The sequence below is a fragment of the Manis javanica genome, chromosome 4, assembly GCF_040802235.1.
Source record: "Manis javanica isolate MJ-LG chromosome 4, MJ_LKY, whole genome shotgun sequence".
NCBI lineage: Eukaryota > Metazoa > Chordata > Mammalia > Pholidota > Manidae > Manis > Manis javanica.
The window spans coordinates 68509055-68534015 of record NC_133159.1 but is presented as its reverse complement, the minus strand read 5'-3'; the positions used below and the strand labels follow the sequence as shown (position 1 = coordinate 68534015).

Sequence of the window (24961 nt, the reverse complement as noted above, 5' to 3'; positions counted from 1 at the left end):
AAATTTGAATACAGCATCCATTTTTTTCAAGAGTATAAGCTACCCTTATAATTATCAGATCATTCATTATATTTAGTGTATGATACTCCACATTTATTATAACAACTCACTTTTTCTTGTTTGTACTCAGTGCTATCAAATACAGAAAGAGCTCTTTACTTACCATTTTGGGAAAGATGGAATTTATCATTGTGCCACAAATTCCCTGGAAAGCAAAGAGAATATTATCATTTATTATACTTCCATCCACAGGGATCTTAACTGCCAAATGTAATGCATCAGCAATAAAGCAAAAATGAAGTAAAACTATTGCAGAAAACACAAATCAGTGTTCTAAGAATTCTTGAACATGTATTACAGAGATACTTCAGGATTAAGCAATTGTTGTGATAAGTACTTTCTAAATCAGGAGTAAGCATTTTACTTTTCCCCAACAAATATTACAAGATTAAGAGAATATTGTCAATATTTTCATTTTCTCCCTTATCTCAGTTGAATTTTTCATTGATATAGATGGGACAGCTATACCTAAAACTCTTTAAAATAAAATTGAGGCACATTCTACTTTCTTACCATTACATCTATTTATATGTAGATAAAATTTCTGTGGAATCTTGAACTGAAAATCTGATTGATGTAAGAGCTGAGAAACAAAATTAGAAGTCCAAGCACCTACTTGTCCACACTAAGTAAATGAATAAAGAACTATGCATTTTCTTAATGTTTTCTGTTGATTAAAGGCAAGGTTTTAATTGTATCACATGGTAATTAGAACAAAATTGTATTTTTAAAATGTATTTGTTCTTGAATTTGTGTTTTTAAAATTTAACATTGTCTTTCACATTTAATAATTAGAACAAAATGAACTTTCTTAGTGTCAATAGTTCTAATATAAAGATGTAATATCAGAAAACATGCTTTTCTCATACCCTGATAATTAATGTTATTAAGTATTGGTGAATTTCTGCTCATTTATGTTTAAGCATCATAAACAATTTAGAGAAAAACACACTGAGTTCATCTCTTTCTGCCAAGACTAGATGATGGCTGAAGAAATTTTAATAGATAACATACACAAAAAAGGGATTTGTTTGAATTTTTGGAAAATGACATTTCAGACCCTTCAATATCATTTTTAGATGAAGTAACTTTGAATAAAAATTATGATGTGTTAATGTAACTTTAAATCATTATTTCCAAGAAAGAATGTTTCCGTAAATGAAAACTAGCTAAGATTTCAAATGACAAGTGTTGATGTTCACAACATTACTGACTTTTGGTAGAGAATATGATTAAGATTTGAAGAGTTATCCTACTTAGATTTTCACATAGAGAATATATTTTTTATATATAGATATTTTTACTTTTAAAGAAATATTTGGGTGCTAAATATGGGAGTTTGAAATCCTGTATGATTTAGAAAGTCTCCTATGAGCATAGTTCTTTTAAGGAAGTTAATTTTCATATTTAATAAAAAAGAATAATTTATTGCAAAATTTTGTATATTGATTTTTTAATGAAATATTTTAATGGGAAAATCAGTAACTTAGAAATATTTTATGTAGTGCTTATCTTAAAAGGATTATTAATAAACTTTTGATATTATAACTCATATTTATAATTTCTAAACTGCCAAAAAAAAGTATTTTTTTAGCACCAGCTCCTGAAGAGGGCAGCACGTTCTAAATATTACTGAATTCCAAGCTCAGATATGACAGCTTTGGTTTTATCATACTTTTTTAAGAACTAGAGGGAAAAAAATTGATATTTTTTTATAGATGTCTGCTCCCATAAATACAATAAACCAGCAGAAATTCTAGGCAGCAGCAGACCAAGGTCAAAATTGTATTTGATTATTTAAAGAGAATATTCAAATTAGACACCTAAAGCAATGTATTTAGAAAGGGAACAACAAAATACTAGTAAGGAGACTTTCCATGAGGAATGTGTTTTATCTTATACTGTAGATAACTTTTCCTATTGGCAGTGCATTGACTGTCAAAACTACTAAAGGGTTTAGATTTAATTATCTTACTTCTTACACATTTCATCTCAATTGCTATGGCAACATTCAGTTTCCTCAGCAGCAATGCACACTTTAATCAGATATTTCCTTCTCATTTCTCTATGATCCCAAACTGTGTAGTCAAATTTACAACCAAGCCCTGATGAATCTGATAATGCTTTCTACAATTTTATGGGCAACTTCCCTTCACCCACACATACAAATATTTTCAGAGAGGCTTGTAACTATTGGACAAGTGTAAGATTTGATAAGGATATACATTTGGTAAGTATATACATACTATATATTTTATTTATTTATTTTTCTTATCCATTTGAAACTCACTCCAGCAAGTCACCACCATGGGTTACCTGACCTCAATAGAAGAGCTGATGAGTAAAGGAAACAACCTCCAACATTCAAATGTCGATCTTCCTCAAAAAGCCTATTGAATTATTTACCTTTTATCTGAATATACTTTGAATTGGCACATCAAAGAGCCTTTTTCTATTTCTTGAAAGCAGGTAAGAGAAGGAAGGAAAATAAAGGAAGACAAAGCAAACCTTGATATAAAAGAAAAACCGTAGAGTGTATCAGACTTAAACGGAGGGCTAAGCATGAAGAAACTTTGGTCAAGCTTCAGTAATATAGCAATTTTAATGAGAAGGAAAAACAATGCATTCAATTGTTGACGTCACTTGCGTGAATATTAACCATCTACATTGTTGAACAAAACAACACTTGAGCATTTTACAAAAGACTAAAGAAACTTTTGTGGGCATATAAGGAATATTCAGACTGTCTTCACATCTGACTTAAAGTGTTAACTTATTAAACTTTCATAAATGTTTGGAATTTTGAAATAGTAACTATTTTAATTTGGTAGTCTACAATAAAACATTTTTAAACTGTAATTAAGAAGCAAAGTGAATTAATGTCTTCCTAACGATTTTAGAGGCTGCTGAAATTTGTATTTAGATAGCAAAAATTTTATCTTGAAGTGATACTTCTCTGGTGAGAAATTTTACATAGGTAGCTGACAATAATATTTCAGCCTGATATTTCAATCACTACTTAGTAGTGTCTAGTAAAAGTTTCATCAATGGAGGCAACCAAAAAGATACTTTCTGAAACTGAGTCTACCAATATGACATTTTAATGACAATTTCTAGATTGCATCTTACATATTACAGACTACTAAATACAGCATTCAATGAAAACTTAACCATTTTTTAAAAGATTATTTAAAATATAGGTCATATATTTTAACTTTAATAGAGCTGATTTTTAGCAGATTATGTTAAAAATGTAATTATTGAAAAGCCAACTTTTCATTAATGATGAAGTTTGGAAGCCATATAACCTGAGGAGTAGTTGAAGGAATAGGAGAAGTTTAAGAAGAGAAATTCATACAGGAGGGGAAGCATGGAAACTGTCTTCAGATATTTGAATGACTTCTTACATAAAGGAAACAGTGAGTGTCTTAGAAAACTAAGACAAATGTTAGAAGTTCCAGAGGAGTCTAGCTCTATATAAAGAAAAACTTTAAACAATTAGAATTGCTCAAAAAAAAAAAAATGCCAGAAGCTATGAAGCAGCAAGTTCCTTGTCTAGACATATTCTTTGAACCATTTGCATAGGAACTCTATTTTCTGTGGAATGAATTCCGGGACAACATTGTAGAGAATGTGGTAGAATCACTTCACAAATTTAATCTGGAAGTTGAGACTAGCCACTGCTTAATGAATTTTTCAAGTAGCAGTTGGTGTGTTATGTCAGTATGGAAACCTAGCAGTGATCTGCAAACAGCATACTCAGCAGTTAGTTCGCAAATTCTATCTGGAGAAAAGGTCTAAATGAGAAAAACAAACGAGTTCTTAGTGAAGAGTTGCCTAAAACCTCCAAGGAGACATGTAAATCGGTCCTAACTGGCCTTCTTTCAAGAACCTCAGCAGATGCCAGGGAATGACTAGAGGTGAAGAATTTCTGTTTCAGTCTTGTGTAGGCTCTTCTACCTAAAGCTGGGATGCTGCCAGACAATGTGTACACTGCGGAGTAGGTTAGACTTGTTCTCTGGATGCAAGGAAGATTTTGGCACTATCCTCAAACTCTATATTCACTTAAGAAAAAAATAATTGCTTAATTAAGGGTCCAGAGCTTTCTTTAGTACCCAGAGAAATTAAAAGTTGAAGAGAAAATTGCACATCACATGGGAATGCTCATCTTCAGGATGATTGCTGAATAAGATACAGGAAATTTGTAACCAAGGAAATTGCTGATTCTGGAGTCGAAGTAATGTGTACTTTTTGTGAAACACTAGATCCTGTAGAGTTCTAGTTTGTGTTAGTTGGAAATAGTATTTTACTTAGTTTGATTCTGTTTCCTTGTGTGATTCCACTCTCAAATCACATTGAAGAAACCAAGGGGCTCACAAAAAGTCTTACATAAATATCTAACCTTAATGTACTCCAGTGCTATTGCTTAGAGCATGAGATCTTCTGAAGAATGGCCGTCTACCAGAAGCACGTATTTCTACCTAAAGAGTTGATAAGTGTCTTTGCAGCAACAAGGAAAGCTAACTTTAGTTTTTACTCTCAAAGAATATGGGATATTGTGAACTTCATTATATATGTTATCTCCCTTGTGCCTCCAGGCCTCTTCAAATCAAACATTTACATTAGTTTATCTTGTTTAAATTCCACCTGCTGATGTTTTGCTGGCAAATGTTCTTGAAATTTGTTTCCAAAATGCTCACCGACAAAAGCTTTAACTAGCCAGTTCCATTTGGTTGGCTGTGCTCCAGCACACTCTCTGGTGAACACAAACATTAGTTACAGATAAACAGAAACGTCCGTGGCACCCTGGAGGAAGTTTCTGATCCAAAAGACACTGCTAGTAAACCAAACTGTCATTGCAAATTCATTAATATTTCCTTAGGTCATGAAGAGCTGTAGGAGGAAAGGGCTGCATTTGGGCAATGGTGGTTCCATGTGTGTAAACCTAGTCCCCAACGTGAGATCAAAGACTGTCTTCAATCAACAAGTATTTATTTACTCAGTGCATACCATGGTTAAAACTTAAGGAGTCAGAAAAGGACAAATAGGAGTTATTTTAAAATACTGGTATTTATTGAATGAATGAAGTGAGACATATTGCTGGCAATAAAACTTACTATCATCTGTAGGATTATAAAATTAACATAAACAAAGCACACTATCTCTGTCTTGTCTCTGTCAGTTAAAATGTTTAATTGAGTCCTGCCACAAAAGGTTTTAATATATTTCAATAACATTACTTCCTTCATCTAAGTTGTTTTAGCAATAAAAAAATAAATCATGTAGCTTTATTAAATATAGTCTTAGTTTGATGGATGACACATGCTTTTTTCAGTAGGACTTCAAGAATGCATGAGATTTAGAACTTAGATAGTAGATGGGAAGGAGGTAAGGTGCTTCCAGTGGTGTTAAAAAGAAGCAAAGAGATTGCTTTGGATGCAGAGATATTAATGAAAGGATTTAATTTTTCTTGATGGGACCATGGATTGTGTTATGGGTTTTGACTTTGGTTTAGATTAATAGGTAGCATAAAGCACTGTTTCTCAAACTTCAGTTTGCATTCCTGGGGATCTTTAAAACTGCAGACTCTAATTTTGTAGGTCTGGATTAAGGTGTGAGAGTATCTATTTCTAACAAGTTCCCAAGTAAGGTTAGTGCTGGTACTATGCCCTGATTTGCAAGACTATAAATGTTCCCTAAAACTGGACATAGTCATCTGGGCTTGACAGAGCAGGCATTTGAGAACTGCTCTGTGTTCTCTGGCAGTTATGGCATGATTAAAACTACATTTAGTAAGATTAATATCAACCTCATGTAAAGTATGCTAAAGATGAGAGAATGTGAATGTAGGAAAACCAGCTGGGATGCTCTCTTACACTTTATCTGTGTATTTCACAGATTTGGTGCTCAATTACCCATTGATTGATTAGTTTGTGTGGACATGGTCAGTTCAAAAGCACTTTCTCAGTAGAATAATTGTAGGCCCACTGACTACTTGAAAACAAGTCAAGTTCAGGTAAAACACATAGGGAATCCATGATGCTCTTCTCCTCTCCATCTGGGAAAGCTGTATTCATTCTTAAAAAGACTTGAAATGTTAGCTCTTCTGTTCTTATCATACCATAACATTATAATTATACCCTCACATGTGTCTTTCAAGCTCTGATCTTATTATATCATAAAGTAATAATAATAATAACTAGCAATAGTAGTACAACTAGTGTTTTTTGAGTACTTATTAGTAGTGCCAGGCAAATTGCTAAGTTTTATAATTAAATCCTTGTAATAATGCTGAGAGGAATGCTGCTATTATTATCTCTACTTATACAGATTTTTTAAAAAGTACTTGCATGCTGTAATATGGTGTTAGCAATATACCAAGAAATATATTTTTTCAGAGAATGATAAGTCAAAATGTGTTCCAAGAATTCACTGATTTCTTAGTTTAGTTTCTGTTTTTGAGTGATACTCCTTGTCTTTGTTCCTTGATCTCAAATAATTATAATAATATTTAGGTATTAATGAGTGTTTCCTAAGTCCTAGGTACTACCTTAAGCAATTTGTATTTGCTGTCTCTTTTAATACTCATAATAATCCTATGATTTTGTTATTATCATTACCCTCATTTTACATACAAGGAAAATGAGGCAAAAAGATAATAAATAATTTGTCTTAGTTACCACAGCTATAGAGCAGGAGAACTGTATTTTGGACCACTGTATTATGTTACTGATCTTAGCCTAAGTTGTCCTTAGTAACATGGAATTCTGAGTGTTCTCTTAAATGAACACAGTTAAGTTTTTTCAAATCATGTTTGTGAAAAGTTGATTTTTTCACAAATTAAGGAAGAGTCTACGAGTCCCAATAAAACTTACTGTTAATTCCTGGCTTTTATTGGCCCACTACAATGCCTAACTCCTGGTGGCTGCTAGACATGGAACAAAATCTTTTTGATGAAAAACCAGCTAATCTCAGATAACCTAGGGCTCCCATACTCCTCACCCCTCCAGTCACACTCTAGATCCCTCATACCACACCTCAATCCCACAGAAGAGTGAAGAGTATCCCCCAAAATAGGAAAGGTCTATTCAAAAGATAGTCTTCTTTAAATTGCTATTACCATTAGAGAAAGATAGTCAATCCCTAGGTCCCTTCTAGTAACTGGAATAATAATGATAGTCTTTCAGATATTGTAAGTGCCAGATATGATAAAAATCAAATTATTATTTGATTGACCAAGTAAACTAGCAATCAAATACAAGAATATTTCATCTTATTCCACTACATGAGATTAATATTCTAATCCAAATTTTGAATATTTAAATTTCAAATAGACAAGTTTGATATTACAGTGTCATAATTTCTGAAATTATGCAACTTTGTATTTTGTTTTAAAGAAAATTACTCTATGTTCCCAAGTACAGCCATGTATTTTTAATTTGATCCATCCTTGACAGCACATTCAACCCCTATTCCACACATTTACTTGCTGTTCTAATTTTGGCCGTGTCTGTTGCACTCAGACAACATCGAATAGATGTAGTGAATCTGTACTGCGTACTAGGATTCTCCTCCTCATGCACTGCCGGAATGGCTGCTCCTAGAATTCGCTTCAAGTTTATGCAGGGAGGGAACATAATAATCTACTAGTTGACATATTGTTTGAAAATAGTTATATTATAGCAATGAAAGTAAATATAAAATGTTACCTGCCCTCCTATTATTTCTACCAAATTTTCTGCCCTAGGAAAGTATCATAATTTTCTGTTTAGATAATGTTCATTGATACTTTAATATCTATTATAGATAAATATTTGGCTCCTTCCTACAAAAGTATATAAAAAGGCCTGTAATATAAAACAAAACAGAAAACCACCACACAACCATCACCAAATGTTTGAGAGTTCTTAATTGTTTTCATTGAAACTCCCACAAAGCATAATTGCTCTTTTTCATTATCATTCCATTTTATTTTTAAAGGAGGTGGGGAGTGACCCAGGTGTATTCTATAAATCAGATTGTTTTACAAAAATTCATTAACTATAAGAGACTTTTCTATAAGTTAACCCAAAAACTATCTCAGAACTAAGACAGAATTTCATGAAAGATGTTGAATTGAATTTTTTAAAATTATTTTCTTATTTTGAAACAGTTTCACATCCCCAAAATGCTGCAACCATGGTGCAAATAACATTTTTTTTTCTGAATTATTTGAGAGTAATTTTCCAACATGATGACTTATTACTCCAGAATACATTAAGATATTTTTTCTACCAACAAGGACATTTTTCTTTATAACTGAAATACAACCACCAGAATGAAAAAATTGATATATTACTACTATATAATCCTCAGACAGAGCCCAATCTAATTTTCCTACTTGTCTCAATAATGTCCTTTATAGCCAAAGTATCCAGCCTGGAATCAAGCATTGCCTTTAATTATGGTGCCTCTTCAGTCTCTTTTGGTCTGGAAAATGTCCTCAGTATTCACATTATTTTCATGGATTTGACATTCTTGAAGATTAGAAGTTAGCTATTTTATAAGATGTTCCTTGTTTTAGGTTTGTCTTCTGTTTTCTCATTATTAGATTCTGGTTATCTGTCTTTGGCAGGAAAACTGGAAAAGTGATGCTGTGTTCATCTCATAGCCTCCTGTAGGTTGGCACACTCCTTGTGATGTTAATATCAATCTCATGATGGAGGGGATCACTATAAAATGCTCTTTTTTTCCCTTTTTATATTCTGAGGAAGTATATGAACTTTCAGCTTATTTATTTATTTATATCAATCTGGACTTGTGGATATCCATTTTATCCAATGTATTCTAATTTATTACTATTACTTACTTTGATCTTTAAATAGTTTCAGATATGGCCAGTGTGACCCCCTTTAATTTGATTTCCTTCTCTGCCGTGTCCCTGGCATTGTTTTTGAGTACTTCTGTGCTTTTGGCACAATAAGAAATTCTAGCCTCATTTTGTATTTTTCATGTCCCAGGTCTACAGTCAGGTATTTCTCCAAGGAGTCCTAGCTTCTTTTCGTCAAGAATGGTATTTATAAATCAAGATCTGGTATGTAGGTGTCCCTATTGTTTTGGGTGCATCATTTTCTCAGGATCTGAAACAATGGAAATGTATGTATGAAAAATGTATCTATCTCTCCATGTATATGTACACATATTAATATATATGAGAATGAGAAGAACTTGAAATATTTTTAAATGCTTCCTTTTCAGCTGTGTGGATTCAAATGCTATTGTATACTACACATTTAATTGAAAATTTCTCCTTTTATTAAAGAAACAAAAAAAATAATATGTCTACTTTAACTAGACCTCACATATTTGAAAAATATTTATTGAGTTCTTGCTCAGTGCGAGTATAATAAATTTTGGTAAAAACCAAATTAACTGCAGTTCTCAATTAATCAATATATTTTACTTACTTTTCAGGGAAACAGGCCAATTAAAAAAAATCACACCCAAATTGAAGATTTATGTAAAACAGCGGTCAGTCATAAAGTCAGTATGGATTTTACTGTAACTTCCATGGCTTATATATTATGTGATATAATAAGAAATGATATTCAGAATCATGACTTGGAAAAAGAGTGTGAAACTAAATCACAATCAAAATATTACCATGCTCACTACAAAGATTTTAGAAGTCTTTTCAACAAACATAGTTTTATTTAGTTTGCCATAAAATGATATTCCCTGACCAATTCTAATTTATTTGTTCATCCAATATATGTTTATGAAACATGTATATGTATCAGGCACTGTTTAAGAAAATAAAAATCTATCGAAGTTCCTGTTCTCATGGAGCATACTTTATAGTAAGAAGAAAAGACAATAAATGGGCAATATATAGTAAGCCAGGTTATAATAAGTGACAAGAGGAATAATAAAAGTGATAGAATAGTGAATGAACAAATGTGGATAATTGTGGGTGAGCTCCCTTAGGTGGTTTAGTTTTTGTTTTTGTTTTCTTGGTCATTAGTTTATCATTTGCACAGTGAGGTGAGATTCTTTTTCTGAGGATGACAAATATATTATTCTCATATTTGATGGTATCTAAAACATTTTGTAAAGACTGGAAAGATATCAATCAAAATGGTAAACCAGGGAAGGTAGAAGTAAAAGAAAGGATTTGTTGGGCGAGTAGTTTGAGTGGATTTTTTATTTAAAAAGAAACATTATTACATTGCTTTGGTTTTCTACATGAGTTACAATATCTTCATAATTTTTAAAAGCTATGTTTATTTAAAAATATTTTCACAGTAGCTGAATTCTACCTCAGATAGTGTGCTGATAGGGTTCATGTGTCCATGAACAAAAATGAATGGAAAATTGAAGTGACTGAGATAAAATCTATAAATCTTCCTATTGTTCATTAGTCACTTTCCAGATTTCTAACTACTACAAATGGTAACTCTATTTTAATAGTTTAAATTTGGATATAGTCCAAAAGTTTTCTACTATTCTCAAACAAAAATTGGTATTTTATTCCTTCACTCAATAGACATTTTATCTACTACATTGATACCATTCCAAGTTGAAAGAATTGATACTATCAGTTAAAGGGAAAGAAAAGAATGTGAAAGTGGTTAGGTTTTGAGATATACTGGTAAACAAGTCAGTAGCATCCATATGTAAAGGAAAAAAAATTGGAAAAGGAATTTGGAGTCCTGACTTGAACTCTTCCGTTTCTTGTTATGTAACTTTGGGCAAATCATTCCTACTTTCTTATGTCCATTCTTCTTTTTGGCAAAATGAAGATGAGTTTAGTTTGTGTCTAAAGTCACCATTTAGAAACAGGATCCTAGAACTAAAACAAAGCTCAGCAAAAAAAAACTACCAGTCTCATGTGTGTTGACACATAATTTCTCATGGCATACACATATATATTATTAAAGGAAAAATTATTTTTTCAAACAACAATTTGTTAAATATGTTCAATTATTAAAATTCCTTTTCACAAAGATTACTGCTCTGTTCCTTTTAATCCTTTCAAAAATTACAGTAATCCTCTCAAATGATTACATTTGAGAGAAAAGTAGGATGGGAGAAATAGTTACAGTATGCTTCTCTTTTGATCTATATTTTTTGATAGAGTTCACAAAATATGAGTACATCATAATCACTTAGATTTTGCATATGTTCAAAAACATCATTTATGGAAAAATCCTGGTACAGTCTATATTATTTCTCAAATAAATACTATTTAAAGTACAAATTGAATTACCCTACACAGTCTTGAAGAGAAAATTAACCAAAATGACTATTATACTATTTAAATTATTGGAAAAAACAATCCAGTAATAAGTTTTATTAACTCTAATAAATGACTTGACTTTTATATAGTACATTTATTCATGGTAGAGAATACTTTATACAATGTGCATATAATTTTTCTAGCTCATTCTCAAAGGCATTTTATAAAATACAGATTAAATAGTTCTAAAATTTTGTTTCTTTTACTCAGTTTTGCTTACATAATATTTAGCATCCTATATTTTCAATTTTAATAAATTATTCCTTTTTAATGTCTACCAATTTAGTGTACATATTATACACATAAATTTGCAAAGCCACAGTGTCTATGGGCAAGGAGTTTACAGTTGGTATTTTAGAAATCAAAATCCAAATGAAAAACTTTCCACAGAACAATCAGCAAATACAAGTAACTTTGAACTTTGATTTTATTTATTACTGTGCATTACAGTATTACATAATAAGTTATTTTACTTTATTTCTTTTTAACCAAACAGTACATGAATCCATTAAACATTTCCTCTGACATATTGACATGCTTTTGTATTCTTCTCTGAACTGTTGGGTAAAGGAATATTCATTCTTTTGGTCTGAAGACATTTTACAGTATAACCTAAGTTGCATGAGTATCTATTAAAACCTCAGCCGCAAAATTAGTTAACTACCCTGTGGAAGGCAAGTTTGAATAGGAGGAAGAAGCAGCCAGGAGACCTTGTTAGCTGGCTAATACAATAAATAAACACAGAATCTAGAAATCACAGGGCAAAGGTTATACTGCAGTTGTATTTGTAGTAAAACTACATTTTTTCCCTTATAAATCCATTAGTATTATTTACATTTTTTCCACATAACTGTATAATCAAAGGTGGAACCCTATTATCTGTCAGGAAAATCATAAGGATGAACTGACATATTCATACAATTAACACTAAGTGTGTACAGGAGCTGGGCTCTGTTTTAAATGTATTCATTTAATCTTCACAATAGCGCTGTAGTATCTTGAACCTTATGAAATTGTCATTTCTGTAGGTGAAAAACGGTTTATCAGCAAAATTATGCTTCAGCCTCACTCTATTGTTTCTCTCATCTTACAAGAGGAAACTGAGGAGCAGAGAGGTTAAGTAACTTGCCAAGGAGAATCATTGTTTTTCCCATCTTACAATTGAGGAAGCTAATGCTTGAGAAAGAATGAGTCACTTTTCTTAAGGATACACAGCTATCTGCTTCTCAGAAAGATAGATCAAGAGAGATTATATCTGCTTATGCTTTTTGTCAACTTCACACTGCTAAAAAACTCCACTATTTTTATCATTAATATTCATTAATATTATGAAGCCTTTTCTTCTTAGCCTCACATTATGTCTTTCCTTCTCCAATAGCCAAGGATTACCAAGGAATGATGCTTTTAATTATTAAGACAAAGGCTTTCATATTTATTGTCTCTGAGATGTTTCCCCTACAAATTTATAGGGTGACTTGCAGTCACCCATCTTTGTCTTCTTCTGTTATCAACTCAATGCCAAATGGTTAAATTACTGGAGTACTTTGGTTTGTTCCCAAATTATTTCTTATACTGTTCTTGGAACAAATGAGGTGCAAGGGCTATTGGGGATAACGAAAAAAGAAATCACAAAGCATTATCATCTCACAAGTACCACACAAAAATGATTTATGATTTTCAAACACAATTTCATGTGGTTTGATTTGAGCTGGCACCAAGGACATTTTAGAAAGTATACACAACAGAAGAAAGAACCTGAAGAGGGAGATCTGGTTGTTCTATTTCTTTTTCTCTTCTGCTCTATTTTCACCAGTGTCTCAGACACTCCCTCGTAATAAGTTAGGCACTTTGAGACATTATCTTTGAGCAGCATCTGGTGCAGGGCAATAAGCCCAGAAGAGACCATCTTCAACCCTAATGTGCCACCCCAATAAAGGACTTAGGTACTGTTGCCCATGTCTTTGTAAAAATTTCACTTATAACAGTAACATTTTATCTACGGTTCTCCTAGACACAGAGGGTATAATGGTAACCAGTGCCTGTCTCAGGGGTCAATGTGGGTTTGAAACCAGACTCACTCAACCTGTATTTGAAATCTTTTGCCACTTAACTACCTGTGCGACTGTGGGCAAGCTGCTTCACATCTCTATCCATCAGTTTTTCATTTGTAAAATGGAGATTACATTATGTCCTACTTAAGCAATTCAGAGGTATTATAAACGCGATAATGTAAATAGGGCTTAGAACATTGCCAAACATGCTCAGTATTTTAATGGATATTGATTTCTCATGAAATTTTGAGCATATCTTAATTTAACATTTAGAAACACAAGTGCTTTCATGTGTCCACAGACTGCTTAAATATCCATCAGGAATTTAGGTTAATTTCCTGAAGAACTGATTAATCACACTCCTTGCATTTATCTTATTCTCACTTATTTCCTAGATGTACCTTTAACTTCCCACTTTGAAACATTTACAAACCATCTCAGTTTTCCCAGAATAAACACACTTCATCATCAGTTACATCTATTCTTTTCCCTTTCTTTCCTTCAATGTTGCAATGCATTTCATTGTTTCTCCTTATCACTTATTGATAACTGCTATATCACCAAAATAGACAGGAGCTAACAGTAGCTATGCTGGTTGCTCTTCAAAGCACAGGGAAATTCTGTCTAGAATTAAAACTGATGAACTAGAGGCACATACAAAAAAATTTAAGATCCATTTATTACTATGTATAAGGGGTTACAACAACAAAAAATTGCATGTGTTATTATACATGGTAATAGGGAACTTGTACTAAGAGAAAAAAGTGAAATGTGAGTTATAAGTCACAGTAGGTGAACAGAAGACTGTTAGCTCTGATTTTCTTTTTTTTTTTCCTTGTAGAACCTTTTAATTACTGCATTTCTAATGCACTTACATTTGCCAGTACTCTTTTTATTCTTCTAATAATAGTTCCTAAGGTACATCCTATAAATTACACCTTTCTTTTTCCTCTCCCTCTTCTTTTTAAATAATTCGGAGAAAGAGAGAGAGAGGGGAAAAAAGCAAACTGTAATTTTAAGTAACTCCTTTGGATTAGTTCATGTACTCTGTTAAAAAAAATATATCTCTGTCATTAGCACTGTGCTTTTCTGTCCCCATTCTTATACATGCCAATTTGTCAGCTGTAGCCCTTGCTGCTGAGCTGCGTTTTTCCTATTAAAGCACCAACTCTAGACAAACAAGCCCTCTTCATTCATTCCCTACATTCTTTACTTCTTTAGCTTGTTCTAATTCCAGGTTTCCTCTGAGGACCTTCAATTTCAAAAGCCTTCATTAGGCCGGCCAAAAGTACTTCAACCTTTCTGTTTCTTTTTACTCTGTAAAAGGCTAGCTTTCTCCCCAAACTCATTTGTTCAGTTTTGTCTCTTAACTTCCTCACCTCTTACATCACTCTCTGTGAGGACAGTGCCTTTTATTTATTTTTAAAATGTTCTCTAAACTCTGTACCTCTATCTTTAAGATGCTTCTGGAAATCTCACTTCTAGATTAAGTAGAAGAGATAAGCGTTACTCCTGAATTCAACAAGAAATGGCCTAGGCCTTACATTTGAAAAAAATGGCAACAATCACAATTCAGAAATTCTGGGAAAAGCAATTACTTAGAGACAGAGAAAAAGCTACAGTAAAAATGACTCTATGGCAAACAATTAGGTATAAGAAAAAGATAAATTATTTTTTTCTTATAAAATAGAGACATTCATTCATTTATTTATATACTCCTATCATAAATTTCCCTGATTCCCTACTACACTGGGGCCTGGAATCATAATAATGATCCTAACAATATGATATCCCCTTTCTGGAGCATTCATTTATGGAATAAATTATTTTTTGTTGTATTTTTTGCTTCCATTCTTAACTCTTCAGATAAGGCCATTCAAATTCAAAAGATACACATAAGACACCAAACATTTTATTTTAATTGTTGAATTCAATGCCCTCTTCCTTAAAATCTTCAACCAGAGTAGTTTAAAGTATGATAATAAAGGGGTAGATTTGAGAAGTAAAATATTTTAATCTCCCTTTTCCCCTTTCCTGCTTTTTCCACTAGTAGAAGTCCAAGAATTTGGCAATATGAAGAAAGGAGAGATAGATTGTATTGGATAACAAACATTTAAAGAGTAAGGTTATTTATGACTCCTACGGAAACTACGCTTAACTAAATTATGTGTCATATGTTTTTACATATCTGGTTTAAAAGTACCTTTTATGCTCAATGAACTAGGCAGGAAACATACTCCTGGTTTAAAAGACATAAAAGTTAAACAAATAGCACAGTTAGTAGAGAAAGGCAGGACTGAGGCTAGAACATAAGTTTTCCAAATCATAGCCCAGTTTTTCCATTAAGTACATATTTCTGCCTTTTAAAAATGTACGTGCTAATGTAAACTCACACAGTAAAACTTCAGTCTTTTGTCATACAAATAATAAGATACATGCCACATTCGTGGTTAGCTTATATTTCATATATTTCATAGACAATAAGACATTTGAAAACAAGTTGAATTTTTTATCAAAATCCTTGGCAAAGTTTGCACTTTTTTGCGTTCAATTTTTTGATAAAATTCTAATATATATATTATATTACAGTAGGAGAAAAGCATGTATACTTTGATTTCAAAGTGAATGAATTTTACAATTCTGAGTCACGGCTCTGACACCAAGGATATTCAAATAATCACCATATGATAACATTAACTTAATTGAATACTGTAGTCTTCTTGGTTAGACATATTTAAAAGTTGTCTTCAGTTGATTTGTCTTACCTAGAAAAAATAGCTCTAAGGGGAATTCAGGGACATTAACATTAGCTTTTAGAGAAAAAATGGATAGGTATGTGTAAAATTCAGATGTACCTTTAAATTTTAAGTGCAAAAGATTCCAAGTCTTGTAAGAAGTAAAGGTAATACTTGATGAAATTGAATTGAATACACCTAAGTATTATGTTCTGAGTATGATCATTACTATATAATAGTTGATCTCAGCATATAGATCTTGAAACTAAGTTTAAGTATCTCAGTGATTAGCACTCAAAATGCTAAAATATATTGCCCAAAAGCTCTGTTTTTTAAAAGGAAGACAACGCTAAACTCAAGAGAAAGCATAAAATTATTTTCGTATGTTCTTCTTTACCTTGTGGTACACCTTTCTTTATCACTGGTTCCTTTTTTTCATTTCTTACATCTATTTTGGCCTCACTCTTCGACTTCATTTCACTCTAATTTTCTTTACCCTTATTTTATAACCTGTCCCTTTTCTCAGAATTCCCTTGTCTCATCTTTACCTGGGATCAGTCTCTGGTTTATAATACACAAAGAGGGCGTAAGACCATTCAGAGTACTGAAAACATAACACTGCAGTTTATATACTTTTTTCCATATGAATCCTTTCTGTGGTAATAAGAACTTTTAAGTATGTCTTTCTCTGTTCTGTTCTATAATCTGTCACTCTGCTTTTCCTCCCTCAGCTTGCAGGGTTTGGCCCTCTTTCTCCATTACTCTGTTTGAGACCTGAACTTCTTTCATCCCTTGTACTATATTACATGCTTGTCTTCTCTCAAAGCTCTCTGCTTCTGTTCATTGCAGCTGATTCCCCGGACAGTTCATCTAGGGAGGGGATAGAGAGGAGAGAGCCCACCAAATGGCTTAACTTTCAAATACTGAATGTGAATGTTGGCTGCAGCTCCAAGGGGCAAGTCTGTACAGTACAAACAGTAAATACTATGGAGGCGCAAAACTTCTGAGTCATGTTGCTCTGTGTGTCTGGGCCCTGTATCTGTGTCTGAATAACTATGTGCTTGTCTCAACTCTGTTAGGATTATTCAGTACAATTGTTTAGGCTAAAAGACATTGAAGCTGTAAAAGAATTACTGCCAACCCAAAGAGCTTGACTTCTACAAAAATAATGAAAAGTAAAATACTGGTTTGAGCTATTTTGTGTGACTGGCTATGACTCAAAGCTCAGAAATAAGATGCAGTTCAGACATGGCTACTAAATAGAATAAAAATCATATTCAAGGATACCAGAAACTCACTGTGCTTTGTTCTGATTCAAATAAACCTTTTAAAGTGGATATGCAGTCAATAGTACAAGGTGTTCAGTAGGCATTTAACAAACTCTGGTTTAATGGATAGAAGCAGAAAAATAGGAATTTGTCAGAGCATTATTTGGGAAAAAAACACATGAACTACACTTTTTTCTTTAAAGTAACTTCATCCCAAGAGGTTCTCTGCTAAGAGACATTGTAGCATTGTGAAAATTTACTTGGCAGCCTGGGTAGGATTCTAAATTCATTTACAATTGTAGGGCCTCTGCTGAGGTGGGCATCTCTTGCTCTGTTTACCTGTTTTATTTATCAATCGACATTTATTAATTGCTATTAATAGGTTAGACTCATTTTCTACTTTTCTCTGCCTCCAATAGGTCAGGGCTGGGAAGAAAAGAGACTAATTTATATTATGTACTAATGTAAACATTTAGTAAGACCTTATACTGGCTCATGTTCCAAGTTCATGCTCCAGCACAGGGCACTTTCTTGAATGAGCCAATGGTTTGTGTGAAAGGTAGAGGAAATGGGTTGATAGACCCATTTCTTAGATGCTTACATGATTGATTTCACTTTTAGCCTCCCAACACACCTATTCCTTTTGCATAGGTAGGGAAACTGAGGCACCAATCATTTAAATAATTTGCCTAAGGCCACACAGCAGGCGGTGGGGGTGGAACCCTGCAGTTTGACTGAAGAGACTCCACTCTCAACAACAAAGGTTCCTCTAGGATAACTGAGTTAATTAATTCAACTCTTGTGTGGGGTTGTGGTTTTGTTTTGTTTTGTTTTCTGCCTGCCAGGCTTGCTTTGCTGGATTGGTTCCTGCTGAATAGATTGCCTTGTCTACAGTAGCCAGCAGAAAAAGGCTTTTTGTAAAGCTCTTTCTCTTGGCCTTGTTATTGCAGAAGCATAACAACAGCTTTATCAGGAGGGTACTAGGCCACTGGTTTCTGGGGCAGCAAGTATAGAGAAGCGCTGAGTAGAATGAGTGACCGTAGAAGTAACCCAAGTTCTGCCGCCTACAGCCTTTTAACCAGGTTAACTGTTGTGAAGACAGAATCTAGAGAAATACTAATTTAGTCACTAGATTAAAGGCCCCGGGTAAGAAAGCATATAGTCCTGGACAAAAGGTGAGGCCAAGAGAATACAAACAAAATGAGGTTGGAAACACAGGTGTTAGAACACCGGACTGCAGCAGGAGAACAGGGGTGGAAAAATCACACCACAGCTGAGGCTCACCATATAGAATGGGAAAGGCCAAACAGCCAGATGAGTAACAGGAAGAATACCCAACAATGCATGGTGGGATCTCTTCAGCAATGACCCTGGCTGCCATGTTAACCCCTTTGTGCCTAGTCTATCAACTGTTGACTTTTTCTGTAAGTTCCTGACAGTGAATACCATGAGTATAATCTCTCAGTTTCAGCTATAGGTTCTAAAACTTGTGGAATTCCATCTAGAAATTTGTGGAAAGGTTTCATGTTCCTCTCTGCTTTTGCAATGACCTGCCTTGTGTTAGGTTGTCCCTACTGATAGAGAATCAGATTGAGAAGGAAAAGCTTCTTCGATTGCTGAGTGTAATACTAGAAACTACTATAAAAGCATAAAGGCTAGCTCAGAGAATCTATCATCCTTAAACTGATGAGAAATAGGAGTCCAGGTAAGGGAGATCTTGGTTGTATATTGCTTATCAGTTAGCTCAGCATTCAATCTTGACTTTAGTTATATCTTTAGTTATATCATTTCAACAATAATACTTCATGGGGTAAATATATTTTGGGTTGTGGGATTTGGACATTGAGTTTTCAACCATAAATAAAAATAGATATATGTTGTTTTAATTTTAAAGGCCAGACGTGGAAAGATCTACTTGCCAGGATGACTCTGGAAGCTCCATGGCTAGTATCTTGTTAGTTGTTTAGTCAAGTTCTCTTTGTGTACTCAGATCATGCTAACAGTACTATAGGCTCTTGAAAAGACAGAAAATAAATGTATTTTGTGAGTTGGTGTTTGTAAATATATAAAAGTATCTGAACCACAGAAATATTTTCCCTATCATGGTTCAGACTTAACAAATTAGAAAAACTGGGCTCTATCAACACGATCAAAGTTATCAGTTGGAGGCCTGGTGAAGGGTTGAGATTGAGGGAGTTGTTCTAGGGCTATAAGTAGAGAAGAGGGAAGTCTTATAAATGGATGGAGCAAGAATGCTCACAGAAAACTCCAGCTGCTATCTCTATCTTTATTCTTCATCTCCTTGTCCTCAGTGGCCACTTATACTCTGCACATGATATCTAGAGTCCAGAACAGTAAAGAAGTAACTAGATATCAGATTGAGGTTACTAGGCACAGAGATTTAGATCTAAGGGAAAACCAAGATTGCAAACTGAATATAGACCCATGTGAAGGAAGAGCACATTCCTGCCCAACAACGCATTGATGATGAGATTGGGTTCAGTAGAGCCTTGAGGAAGAAAATTAATAATAGGAGCCGCAACTGATAGAAGAGGGTTAGAAGAGAAGGGTGGCCTCATTTCTCTGCTTTCGTTATAGGATGATGCAGGCGCAGACAGTCCCTACAATATCAAGGGAAAATACCTCTTCTACCTGCCCTCTTGCCCTCCTCTATAGCTGCCCCCATGAGGCACTGTCTAAGCTCAATAAATTGAGCCCTTTCAGCACTAAGTCTGTAATTCATCATAGCCCCAAGATACTCCTACCTGCCAGTCCAGTGCAGCATAGTGGAATGACCACACATTGAGGCAAACTGATACCAGTTTGAGTCCTGGCTTTGACACTTACTATCTGTGCCTCCCAGGAAATTTGATTAATACGGCTTTTATCCTTCATTTCTTCACTGTAAAATGGGTAAAATGGTGCCTATTTCCCATGGACAATTAAAGGATTTAAGGGGTAATATATACCCAGTATAATGCTTTACACATAGAAGTCATCAGTCCATGGAAGCTGTGTTTATTATTTCCCTGTGCCAATATCTGCATTAGTTTCCTGTGGTTGCACAGCAAATTTTCACAAAATGGGTGGTTTAAAACAACAGAACTGCATTCTCTCACAGTCTGGAGGTGAGAAAAAATCAGGCTGTCAACGGGATTGATTTCTTTAAGAGGGAGAGAGGGAGGGAGAATATTTCTCTCAGAAAAAATCCTTTTCACGCTTCTTTCCTAGGTTCTATAGCTGCCAGCAATCTTTGATATTCCTTGGCTTGTAGACATATCACTCCAATCTCTGCTCTGTCTTCATATCACCTTCCCTTCTGTGTCTCTGGGTATCTTCTCCTTTCTGTTACTTAGAAGGACATGAATCACTGGACTTAGGGCCTACCCTAATCCAGGATGACCTCATCTGGAAATCTATACTTAATTATATCTGTATAGACCCTTATTCCAAAAGAGGTCACATTCAGTGGTTTCAAGTAGACATATCTACTGGGGGAATATTGTTCAGCCCACTACAAAACATGTGATTAGCTGAATTATATTCCCCCAAAATTCATATGTTGAAGTCCTAAACCAGTCTGTTCTCTGAGTATGTTAGTCCATTTTTGTTTTTTTTGTTTTAGTTTTTAGGTTCCACATACAAGTGAATCATATGGTATTTGTATTTCTCTGTCTGACTTACTTCACTTAGCATAATAACCTGTAGGTCCATCCATGTTATCACAAATGGCAAGATTTCATTCATTTTTATGGTTCAGTAATATTCCTGTATGTATGTACCACATGTTCTTTATTCATTTACCTATTAATGGACACTCAAGTTGCGTCCATATATTGGCTATTGTAATTAATACTGCAATAAGCAAGGAGTGCATATCTATTCAAATTAGTGATTTTGTTCTCTTTAGGTAAATTCCCAGAAGTGGAATTAAAGGGTTTTGTGGTATTTCTAATTCTAGTTTTTTTGAGAAACCTCCAACTGTTTACCATGGTGACTGCACCAATTTACATTCCCCTCAACAGTGTATGAAGGTTCTCTTTTCTACACATCCTCACTAACATTTGTTATTTTTTATCTTTTTGATAATAGCCATTTTGACTGGTTGAGGTGATATGTCATTGCGGTTTTGATTTACATTTCCCTGATGAGTAATGATGTTGAGCATCTTTTGTATGTCTGTTGGCCATCTGTATGTCTTCTTTGGAAGTGTCTATTCAAGTTCTCTGCCCATTTTTAAAAATCAGATTATTATTACTATTATTTTGTGTTGAATTATGAGTTCTTCATATATTTTGGATATTAGCCCTTTTTCAGATAGGATATAGGGCCTTTAAAGAGGTAACTACATTAAAATGAGCCCATCAGTGTGACCCTTAATCTAAGTATGAATTATGTTTTTATAAGAAGAAGAAATTTGGACTCAAAGAAGGACACCAGGAATGCACATACACAGAAGAAAGGACACACTGTTAGCACAGTGAGAAAGTGGTATCTGCTAGCCAAGGAGAGAGATTCCAGAAGAAACCAAACCTGCCTACACCTTGTTCTTGGTCTTGTAGCCTCCAGAACTGTGAGAAAATAAATTTCTATTGTTTAAGCCACTTCATCTGTGTGACTTTATTACGGTCACCTCAAAGTAATGCAACACTTAAAATTAATGACTGTCCCACTTCCTTTAGTTTCTTTAGGTGCCAAGCAGTTTAGACATGGAATCTGACTCCTTACAGTGTAGTTGTAAACCTCATTTGTGGTGACCTTAAAGTGTAAGGAAGGCTCTTTCCCTCCTGCACAGATACTATTTAGTACACCAAGCAGTGTTACTTTACCGAAACTCTTGTTTGATTTTGTAGCTGAATTAAGTGAAATAGAGTGAGTATAGTCAAGTTCCTGATAGCTGAAATTCTACAATATCTCAGACCTTCATAATGAATAATACGGTTATTGTGAAATCTTGAAGGTATAGAGGAATTAAGGAGTTACTAAAAGTTTCTTTAAAATAAAAATCTTGACTATAAGCTGCTCTTCTTCTGATCCACCTTTGCTTTCTGCAAGTTAATGTAAAAAAAATTGGCTAATTGAAAATCATGGTTAATAAAGTAAAATACAAATCCTGAGATACATAAATTACATTTTACCCCATTTCAACCTAAAAGCCGTTTTAGTTGAATGTTGTCACCTATTCTAACATCCTTCATTAGCAAATTCTAAAATTAGCCTTTATGTACATGAAATTTTGCATCTTTTAATTTATGGGCTTCAAAAAACCCTAAACTCCTAAGTGTTATCTTTTTTAACTAGCTTCTGATTAGCACAGCTGTTATTTTAGTTCATTGTTTTATTGCTTTTGTAAAGGGCTCTGGGATTTTTATGAAGGTGCTAAGCTTATAGTGTATTTTTAATCACCATTTCAGCATTATCTTTGTTATTAAAAACAGCATAACTGTAAGCTTATTCTGGCATTCAAATAATATACATAAGCAATACATAACAGTGAATATTAATAATGATATTGGCAGCCTCTAAGAAAGCAAGAATGATAGAGTTAAAGAAGCATATACAGTTCTCTGAAGCTTTTCTCTGACAAGTATAATTACAAATATATTTATTTTTGAGGTAGTTGTCTGATGTATTTCTTATGACTGGAATACCTGGAGATCTTAGGGCAATGCAAGTAGGGCTCTGGGGGTGGATCTCATATTGCACTCTCTTAACAATAGTTGGCAGCAGGTAACATTCCTTTCCTCTGTGTCTGCTCTTCACCTGCTCTGAGGTCAAGATAATGAATACGTGATCCACTCCTCCCTTCCCTTTGAAAATATGTGGATTTCTCTCAGTTACTATAATCTACATGTTCCATCACTGTGTTAACAGAGATGTCTAGGGAGACAGGGACTGGTGATCCTCCAGTGTCTATGGCTAACAGGAGCCCTGGAACAATACTGGAAAGCACCATGATTTAAGTGCATGATTGATTGTCCTGGTCTGAACAGTAGGCTTTACAGGGGCTGAATCTCTCTCCTTTGCCACTGTGTCCCAAGTGCTTAGCACAGTGCCAGGCACCCAGGAAGTGACCAATAAATAATTTTTAATGGGTAAATTGATGAATGAGCAAACTGCAAAGTGATCACCACTCTTCACTGGGAAAAATATATTATTTGCTTAGCCAATGGTGATACATGATGCCGAATACTGTTTGGCGAAATTAAATCAAAAAACAAAAACATAGGCTGTGTTGCTTCAGGCCCAAGCAAAGCATTATCAAGATGTATAGAGGAGCAAACACATTCATGTCATGAAATAAGGAAGTAACAGCAGTTGAAATAAGGAATATATATATATATATATATATATATATATATATATGTATATCACAAAGCATAAAGCAGTTTTAAACTGAATATATAAGCATGGTATGTATGATGTACCCAAAAGAAAAAAGATAAGACATTTGAAATCTCACTTAGGAAGTTTCTAGAGGAAATGCCAACTCAAATGAAGTTTATTGTGAAAAAATTCTTGAGGAAAATAACTTCTGAATCAGATTTTGAAGAAGGTGAGAGTTCTCATTTGGTAAAGAGTAGATTAGGAGGCCACTGGAGGATCTTGAAGAGCCTAATGGAATTAAGGGACAAGTTCTGTGGGGAATTTCTTAATGAACTCATGCAACATAGAAACATTTAAGCAGGAAAATTTGGTGTAGTGTATGTACAAATGTTCTAAAAATGTATTAAATATAATACACTGGTTTATTTCTGTAAATAATATTCTTGGGCCCTAGTAGAAGGGAGGCTAGCTCAGATAATGGCTTCCTGAAGTCAAATTGCTGTCCTTGCCAACATAAGCCTCACTAATAATCTTTCAAGATCTAACCACCTGTGAGTGAGATGTTGAGAAAGTAGTAATAAATAACCTATTTTACTTCACCTCAGGAAAATGCACTCATAGATTTTACCCTGCCTGTATCATGGGAGGTAATTGTAATACCTTAGAAATGGTTTTCTCTAAAATCACAGGCTTTGTCGTATATATTAGGTGACCTAGAAAATCGAGTTGATCAACAGTGTTGACTAAAGAATAGAACTACAAAACAAAACTTTTCCCTCAAATACCTGAATCATTAAAGTCAGAGTGAGTTTTTATAAAAAGCACATTTTCTAGATCAGTGGTTCTCATCTTGTTTGAAGCAAGATAAGTTACTGTTGACTGAATAAATAACATGTTTCACATTTATGTCTTTGGATAATTAGAAGTGTTATGATAGTTAGCAAATTCGAATTTCATTTACAAATATTTCTGACCTCAAACATAGCACAAAGTGCCACCTCTGTGGGTGTGGGAGCAGTTCTTAGAGAAGGGAACTGGTTAAGGCAGTGCAAAATGTTTCAAAAGGTATCTGTTACCGTGTGCCTTGTTTTGGCCATTGTATGCTTTTTCAAACAAAACTAAAAGTGGAATTCTTTGACAATGTGTTCTGGCATAATCCTGTTCTTCTAACTGGAAAAGGTTAGGGACCATCGATCTAGACAATTGTTTGGATCTGTGCTGACAGTTGTGACTTTCTAGGAT

At 33.9% G+C, this 24961-nt stretch overlaps 1 protein-coding gene and 1 long non-coding RNA gene across 14 annotated transcripts in view; one reads left to right on the top strand and one right to left on the bottom strand.

Annotated features, from left to right (window-relative positions):
- LOC108393041 (uncharacterized) overlaps positions 1-24961 on the top strand; it is a 165292-nt gene that overhangs the window by 28225 nt on the left and 112106 nt on the right. The gene's annotated exons all lie outside the window — the stretch shown is intronic.
- The window catches only part of ADGRL2 (adhesion G protein-coupled receptor L2), a 261756-nt gene that overhangs the window by 205498 nt on the left and 31297 nt on the right, over positions 1-24961 (bottom strand). For all 13 annotated transcript variants that reach the window (XM_073234184.1, XM_073234182.1, XM_073234180.1 and 10 more), the window contains one exon: positions 164-205. The gene's annotated coding sequence lies outside the window, so the exon portion shown is untranslated. The remainder of the gene's footprint in view (positions 1-163; positions 206-24961) is intronic.